The following is an 8,316-nucleotide window of genomic DNA, read 5'->3' on the forward strand; positions in this document are numbered from 1 at the left end:
TTGTCAGGCAAGGTAGATCGAAGCCAGGGAGGGGGAAAAAGACTTGCAAGATTTGGGGGGATTTTTCTCCTCACGTCTACTGAGCTGCGACGGTCTCAGATCCAACGACTTGGTCCACACGAGCGTCTTCAGCTTGCTACGCGTGGCCTTGCTCAGATCATTTTTTCCCTTCTGTGTTTCCCAAATTCCCCAGCTTAACTCAAAGGCTTCCACAATCCACTGTAAATATTGGTTGGCTTAGTCAGAGAGGCGATGTTGTTGACCTGATTCATCCCTGTTGGTTTCCTTCTGAAATGCTTGCGGAAGATAAGCAGCACCCCAAAGCCTTGTTTGGACCTGTGCGAAGGGATGGAGCTGTCTAGGCGTGAGCTCGACTTATGTCTAAAAAGCTTTTCCTCCAGCACTGAAGTCACCAAGTTTCTCCCTTCTCCTTTCTCTTCATCAGGGTTGCATGTTGTGATACCAAAACCTTCAAAGCTAAATTTAATATTTCCTCCCTGAGTAAAAAGCTCATGAATGTTGAGAGAAGTGAAAGGATGATCAATACAACCCTGCTCAGAATAATTTGAGAATAGTTCACCTCACCGTTTTCTTTTCCTTAATATAAAGAAGAGGATACAGGTTTGGAGGCAGCCCTACGCCGGTCCAGAGTCCGAGTCCAGAGGTATTCAAAAGGAGTTGGTGTGCTTTTCTGCGATCTGGACTCACTCCAGTTTGTTTTTCGGGTAGCACAAGCATTGGCTACCTCGCTTCCCTTAGTGAACAAGGGCATGAGAGGAGAGGAGGAGTTGGCTCAAAAAGGCGAGAAATCTCACGGTCCTGCTCTCCTGCATTTGGGGCCCCGAGTGGCACAAAATTACGCCGAAACACAATCTGGTTTTGCAGCAGTTCTCAGTTCCTCCTGAAAGTGCACAAGCTCATGAACCTTTTTGTAAATTGTAAATTCAGATTGGTGGGGTGTTTTCTCGGTATTTGCAGAATATGAAGATTCATCCCTTGGCTTCAGGATCCATGTTACGATGAAACGGGATTGATGCATAGCAAAACCTCTCAACGGGTCTGCCTCATTCCTCCTTTTATCGCTCCGAGGGATCCGTTCTTCTATGTTGGGAAGCATGCCGGTTCGCCCAGTGAGGTCATCGCTTTTCAGAAGGGGAAAACACAGAAGAGTCATCTAGCCAAGGAAGCTGACACACAATGGGGTTGTGGTGGATGCTGAACAAAAGAAAAGGTTTGACAGAATGAGGCACGGTGGAATCCAGGCCTGCATGGAAGGAACAAAAATAGAAGAAACGAATATGCAGGGAAAAACCATGCACTCCACCAGTAGCCGTGTCTAGTGCCAGGACTCTGAACGCCAGAAATAACTGGGAGGTGGACTCAGAGTAGAGGAAGTTCTGATCCCATCAGAGGTTGGAACCGCAGAACCAAATTCTGAGATCTTCCCTTTCGACCATGTCACCTTAATTACACTAGGTATAAGCTATGTAGGAAAATTACTTCAGTAGGCTTTCAAGATTCTGTTATATTGCTCTACTAACGAATAATTATCTTTCCAGAAATCCAAGAGACCCTTGTTTCCTGCAGCCTCCCAGGGCTTGCAGCTTAGCGCATCCAGTAGGGTTACTTGGAGGAATGGGTGGCTCCCAAACTCCCTGGAACACCTCCTTTTTTTCAACATGGAGGTGAAGTCCAAGGATGTGCTCTAAAGGTCAGCAGCCTAAAATGATTCAGACTGGGCCCAAATGTCATTGGAGTAAATTGCTCATTAGGAGGGTTTTTTTGGCACTTTGCCCCCGTCTCCTTTGGATTCCTCTTCTCCTCTCCTCAGGAGCAGAAGAATGCTGACGCTAGTGAAGATATGGAGGACCTTCATGGCATGGGCCCAGGTTACCTGAGGAACTGCCTCATCCCTATTACATCGACCCGTCCCACCTGGTCCGCCAGGAAGGGCATGTTGCGGACCCCATTGGCTGGCAGGGTCTAGGAGGAGAGCCTTTCCTGCTGTTGCACCCACCCTGCGGAATATCTTGCCTTCCAAGGCGAGATTGGCCCCTGCTCTTTAGTCCTTCTGGAAGAGCCTTAAGACCTGGTTCTGCCAACTGTCTTGGGGATCTAATGGGGACTCCTGACACTGGGAATGGTTAGTGCCCTGAGGATGCTCTCTCTGCTTTTTAACTGCATTTTTTAAATTTTTAAACTTTGTTTTGCGTTTTTAATTGTTTTTATGCTTTTTATGTGTGAGCCACCTAGAGTCACTTGCATCAAGATGGGCAGCATAGAAGTTTGATTTGTAAATAAATAAATATAAATAAATCCTTCTTCTCTCTGGAACCCTCCAGATAAGTTAGCCAAGATAACTTCAACTTGAATTCCCAGAATGTTCATACAAGGGAGCAACATCCGAACAAAACTTCCTGGGGACATCTCCTTGGACTTGACGGACCATCGTGCTGAGATACTCTTTGATCCTCCATGCAATTCCAAGAAACAGGATTGCCATACATTGCTACCTATGAGAGGACTCTCCTATGGTCTGCTACCAAGGAAAGTCCTCTCACTGAAGGTCTCCTCTACTTCAAGAGCCTTTGTGTGGTCTCCAGATGTTGGTTAGGGTGGTAGGTGCTTGACATCTAATACATATAACCTAACTTCCTGAGCATTCATACCAATAGTATTCAGATTTTTTCCTAAAAACACTCTGAAATCACCTATCAAATTGCTAAAGTCCGTGCCCAGCCTGTAAAGCTTTGTTACATTCAGACCAACAACAGAAACAGGTGATTTTTTAAATTAATAAGATGCTATTATATTCTCAAATTGCATTTGGCTGTTTTAACTGTTACAGTCTGGTCTTGGACTGTAATAAGATGTCCATTTGCTTGTTGGCTCATTCATTTAAATCATAGCAATGAATGAATGAATGAATGAATGAATGAATGAATGAATGAATGAATGAATGAGCAAACATCTTTCCTTTTCTTCACCAGGTTTTGTACCACTTCAATAGTTCTCATGGGAAACTCGTGGGATTTTCAATTCTGCGTGAAAACCTTTGCTTTCCCTGGGTGTTCTTCTAGTTCTCTCTTACAAACACACTCTGGCACAGGGTGGCAGTTTACATGCCTGGTGTAAGTATCACCCCAGGGCCCATAGAGGGGGTCACGCCCAGGACTGCACCCCAGTCTTTGTCCGAGGGCAAACGCTGCAACACGTTGCTTGTGCAATGGGCGAAGGGATCTCTGCAGTTCTTGACCAGGCAAACTCCACGGGTGCCTGTGCCCAGACACGGGAGCAGCGGGCAGTATAAAGCCACACTGTTCTCCTTTCAGCTCAACAGGCTGCACGGCCCAGGATCCTCGCCCCACGCTCTCAATATCCTTTCCTCCCTCCTCTTCCATACAGTCTTCTCTGCAGAACCAAGGGTACCCCTTCTTCCAGACCCAAAGCCAGTCTTGTTCTTTGCCCAGCATGAGGGAAGCGGCCCATCCAAGAAGTGGGTGGCACCAGGATGGAGCCAGGATAAAAGGGAAAGCTGGATTGGATTCAAACGTACATTCGATCAAAATAGTGTGAAGTTAATGAAATGCGGTTGATATGATTTGCCCTTGTTTGTTTTTTATTGATTTGGTGACTTTGTAGAGGTGCCCATCTCACGAGCGTGGCATTGGCGGCATACAAAATAAAACCACAAAAAAAATACCACAAAATAACCACCCGGCCCAGAAAATAACAGCAGAATTCATCATGTTCCGTATTTCTTCTCTCGCAGATTGCGATGTGCTGGGAGATTCCACAAGGGCTCCGTGCGGGGGGCGGGGGGGCACTGGGGAAGCAAGTGCCCTCCTGCTCGTGAGTAGATGCTAAGCTGCCAGCATGGCCGCCCCATCTCCCTGGCCAACTTTCCTGCAGCCCATTTTGACGCTTAAGTACCTGAGAGGAACAGAAATGCAACGGAGACATTGTCCCCCTCCCCATTTGAGGGCAGCAGCTGTTCCCCCCCTCCCCCGTGAAGGACAAAGGGGGCTGTTGAGGCAACACTTGTGCCCAGCAATGTCTGGAAAGAAAGTAAAAATAGCAGCCATTGTAACTTCAATGAATCTTCAAGGAGACACTTGTGTGCAATTGCACCCACAAGCAGCGCCAGCGTGGAATGGGAGATTCTAAGCTCCGGCAGGGACGGATATCCAAAGGGGACACATCTTTTTTTAGATAAAAGGGAGACCCCATCACCTCTTTTGCTTCGTCAGAAACACACTGCGCTGGCCAGAAGGAATTTCATCTTGCCGCAGTTTGAAAACCACCAAGATGTACAAGGTGTGAAATTCTAACCTTATTCAAAGAGGTCAGCTGCAAATTTGCATTAGCTTGGTGGAAACTTAAAACACGCTGCTGTACTAGATTAAAAAAAAAAAAGAAGACAGATTTTCTGTTTCGTTTGAAGGCCAGTATTTCTAAATGCAGGGCTTGGTTTTGTGAAGCAGATGCCCAAGCCAAAATGTATCTGATAGCTTCTGCGAACAATCCACAATTTAAATTTATTAGGAATTTCTATTTGGATCTTTGGAATGAATTGTCAGATGGATCAGCTCAATTCAGATTTCTGAATGAATGGGGGGGGGGCAAATACCTTGGAGCTTCAGTCAAATCACTTCAGAACTTAATATTCACACAGCCTTTGTGAACTGCCAACTCTTCAATTTGGACACCTCAATCAGAGTATTTCAGCACAACCCTTATAATCCAAAATTCACCCAGAAAACGGAAATTCGGATTTCAACATTTTTCAACTTGCCAAACTTCTTTGGGAGAGTCCCAAACTGGAGGTTGGAATAGACCTTTTCAGGAGAAACGATTCCTACGGTTGTTGGTATCAAATTAATTTCTCCACCCTGTACTGAAGACAAGGGGACTGGACTTTGAACTTATCCAGCCATGACAAATGTCCTGCGCTAGGACATGAACAGATGTAATGAATTGTTCAAAGAGAGAAAAGCAAGCCATCTATGTGGCCTTCTTTCACCACCTGACCCCACCGTTTTGACAAGCAGTTGGTCTGTGCGCATTTAGAAAAGAATGCGCGGCCTGGCAGGAGCCCCAGGGCTTATCTAGAATAAATCATGCCCAACCAACCTGATCTCCTTTGTTAATGGAGTGACCAGCTTAGTTTGCTGCAGGAATGTGGTGGACACGGTGTAGCTTGACTTCGAGAAAGTCTCCCATGACATTACAGGACAGAAGAAGGCAGATGGGGGTTAGACTATGTTAGTAGGAGATAGAGGCAGAGCTGGCTGAAGAAGACTCACTTTGGTGGGTCTGCATCACGGTCGAAGGAAGCGTTGAGTGGTACATCTAAGGGCTCCGTTCTAGGCCCGGTGCTGTTCCACGTATCTATAAGCATTAGAAAATAGGACCATCAAATCTGCAGGCAACACATCAATGGGAGAGAGCAAATGCCTTAGAGGACAGTAACAAGATTCAGGAGGATCCTGAGAAGCTGAAACAAGGGGCAGAAGCCAGTAAGGTAAATGTCAAGAGAGATGAGTGCAAAGTCCTACATTTGGGTACAGAAAAAATCAAAGGCATGAGTATGGGATGGGAGGAACCACACTGCGCAGCAGAGCATGCAGAAATGATCAGTGTGGGTCACTAGCTGAACGGGAGCCAGCAACGTGATGCAGCTGCAGAAAAAGCCAATGCAATCCTAGCCCATATCAACAGAAGGCCTGAGCCTAGCTCAAGAGACATCGCTGTTCTCCACACCATGCTGCTCCGATCACAGAATGCTGCGTCCAGTTGTAAGCACTGCATTTTAGGGAGATCAACCATTGGAGGCTATCCACGAGACAACAAGCCAGCCGATCAGAGGCGCCTGAAAGAAAAAGACATATTGGGAACTGCAGGTGGGACACAGGATACGTTTAGCCTGGAGAAGAGAGGATTGCAGCTGAGAGACATGACAGATCTCGTTATCATCACATGGGCTTTCCTGAGAAGGCGGGGCAGAGTTATGCCAAGCGACAGGGCAAGAAATAAAGGGTTGAAATTACAGCGGGCAGTGGATTCTGGCTGGACATCAGGAAGAATTTCAAGCGTGGTCTGGAACAATGCTGAACAATGTTGAGCAGTTGAACAATGGACACAACTGCCTTAGTCCGGTGAGCTCTCCTTTGCTGGAAACTTTTAAGGCAGTGTTGTCCAAACTTGGCCACTTTAAGATGAGTGGACTTCAACTCCCAGAATTCCCCAGCCAGCCATACTGGCTGGGGAATTCTGGGAGTTGAAGTCCACTCATCTTAAAGTGACCAAGTTTGGACAACACTGGTTTAAGCGATGGGGCTGCGACAGTCGCGGTGTGCTGGCGGCTAGGCTGAATGATCTCCGAGATCCAGCCTTTCTAGGACTCTAAGGGCAATGCCATCCTTCGGCTGTTGCCCTGGCAGTGCTGGGACCAGGCAGGCCTCCTCCCTGTGCTCTAGCCAACGCTGCCAGTCTTTGCCCCCTCCCTCCCGTTTGAAGTGCCCGCTTTCTTTCAGAAGGTCACCCTTCCCTCCCAATCCAAGGCCAGCCAGCAGGGCCTGGTTCATGTTTGGAGAGCCAACCGCCACTCCGGTTGAATTTAATTTATAATCTGGAAACTCACGCCGCCTCTCCACAAACACAGCCCTTCCCCATCCTCCTGGTTCCCATCTGCGCCAGCTCTGGTTCCACGGAGGGCCTGAACGCTCCACTCCCGTATCACCGCTCTGATAGCGACCAGATTTCCTCCTTCGTTGGGGTATCAGCATGATGCCATTCCGGGGCCTTCCTGCAAAACAGGCGGTCACAATGGAGACTTCTCTCTGGCAGAGAAAGGGCACTGATATGCTGCTTCCTGGAGTGACTCCAGGAGTACAGAAAGAAGAGAGATGAAGCACCCCAACCTGGCAGGGCGGACACCTGGTGCTAGGCCAGCTTAATTGTGGCTCATTGAATAAGCCACCATTGGCCAGGTTCACAGGCTTCACCGCCATAGTTTAAGAACACCACTAGCAGCAAGGGAAGCCCAAAGGAAGTACTTTCAGGCTGAGCAGGATGTGAGAATGCCAGCTCTGTCTATCTCGTGAACTTCTCCAGCTTCTGGGGCCTTTCCAGATGTGTTGGATTTCAGGTTATTGGGGCTGGCAGGAACTGAAGTCCAACGCTTCTGAAGGGTTGGAAGGCTGTCCTGTTTTGAAAAGAAAAATGCACGGAGCTGGTGGACCAGGAACCCGGGGCTAAGGGAAGACACCCAGTTTCTTGCTCTGCAGAGACCCATTTCTGCTCTATGATGCCCATTTCCAAGCCCGGGTCAAGCAGCTGCCTTTTCTCTTTAAAGACAGGTATTGGTTGGGACAAGGGCAGTATTGGACCTGCTGCCCAGTTCTCCACTCCTCCCTGCCCAAAGCTCCTCCACGAGGTGAGATACGGCATGAAAGCTGGCAGGTGGGTTGAATGCCCTCCCAGAGAGATTTCATTATCCCCCTGGCCCTGCCTACTTGCACAAGTGACGCCGCTGGGATGCCAGTGAAAACTCTGGGGCAGCCCTTCCCAAAAGCGCTTGAAACATCTTGTCTTTGCTGTATGTCAGAAACAAGGACGCCCAGAAACTGCAGGGCCGAATGCGACCATCCTGCGTGCCGCAGGAGGTCGAATTAGGTCAGCGTTTGTTAAAGTGTGATCCGAGAACCCCTGGGAGTTCCCCCAAACCCTCTCAGGGGTCCATGAAATCAAAATGATTTGCCAGATATCAAAGATATTTGCAAAAATGTAAAACAACATCACTCTTCTCATTCTCTTTTTAAAATTTGTTTAAAAAAGACAGCTTTTTCATGAAAAATATTTTATTTATGTTAATACCTAATGGGTTTAATATCGTTCTTTTTACATGATTCAATAAATAAATATCCTACAAATGTGTCAACTTTAATTTTTAATATGGTAAATATTGATAAATGTAACCCGTACAAATAGAAGCTCTTTTTGGGATCCTCCATAATTTTTAAAACTGGGAAGGGGTCCCGAGAGCAAAATATTTAAGACACACTGAATCAGATGAGTTCTTTTGAGACCCTGTTGCAAAGTCTGCGGTGAAGAGCGGGGCCTTTTTGGGTGTAGCACCTGGAGGGTATTCATTTAACCAATTTTTATCAGTGCCCATCTCAGCAAGTAACTCTGGGTGGCGAGCAATATTCCTCCGTGCAGCCCGTCTCTGCTCTCTCTGCAGGCGAAGAATTTATTTTCCTTCACCCAGCATGATTGTCTGGAAATCTTCTTGTGTCCTCCTGTTTTATGAAT

At 47.2% G+C, this 8,316-nt stretch overlaps 1 long non-coding RNA gene across 1 annotated transcript; it reads right to left on the bottom strand.

Annotated features, from left to right (window-relative positions):
- Positions 1–3,658: 3,658 nt before the first annotated feature.
- Positions 3,659–6,794, bottom strand: LOC148214894 (uncharacterized). The gene is made up of 3 exons (XR_015797262.1): positions 6,644–6,794; positions 5,307–5,391; positions 3,659–3,933 (listed from the first exon to the last, which is right to left on the bottom strand). It is a non-coding gene; the product is annotated as an uncharacterized LOC148214894 (long non-coding RNA).
- Between the last annotated feature and the right edge of the window lie 1,522 nt (positions 6,795–8,316).

This window comes from Python bivittatus, unplaced genomic scaffold, assembly GCF_059951505.1.
Source record: "Python bivittatus isolate LINGU-HERP-01145 unplaced genomic scaffold, Pbiv_v1 ctg000160_np1212, whole genome shotgun sequence".
NCBI classification, from domain to species: domain Eukaryota; kingdom Metazoa; phylum Chordata; class Lepidosauria; order Squamata; family Pythonidae; genus Python; species Python bivittatus.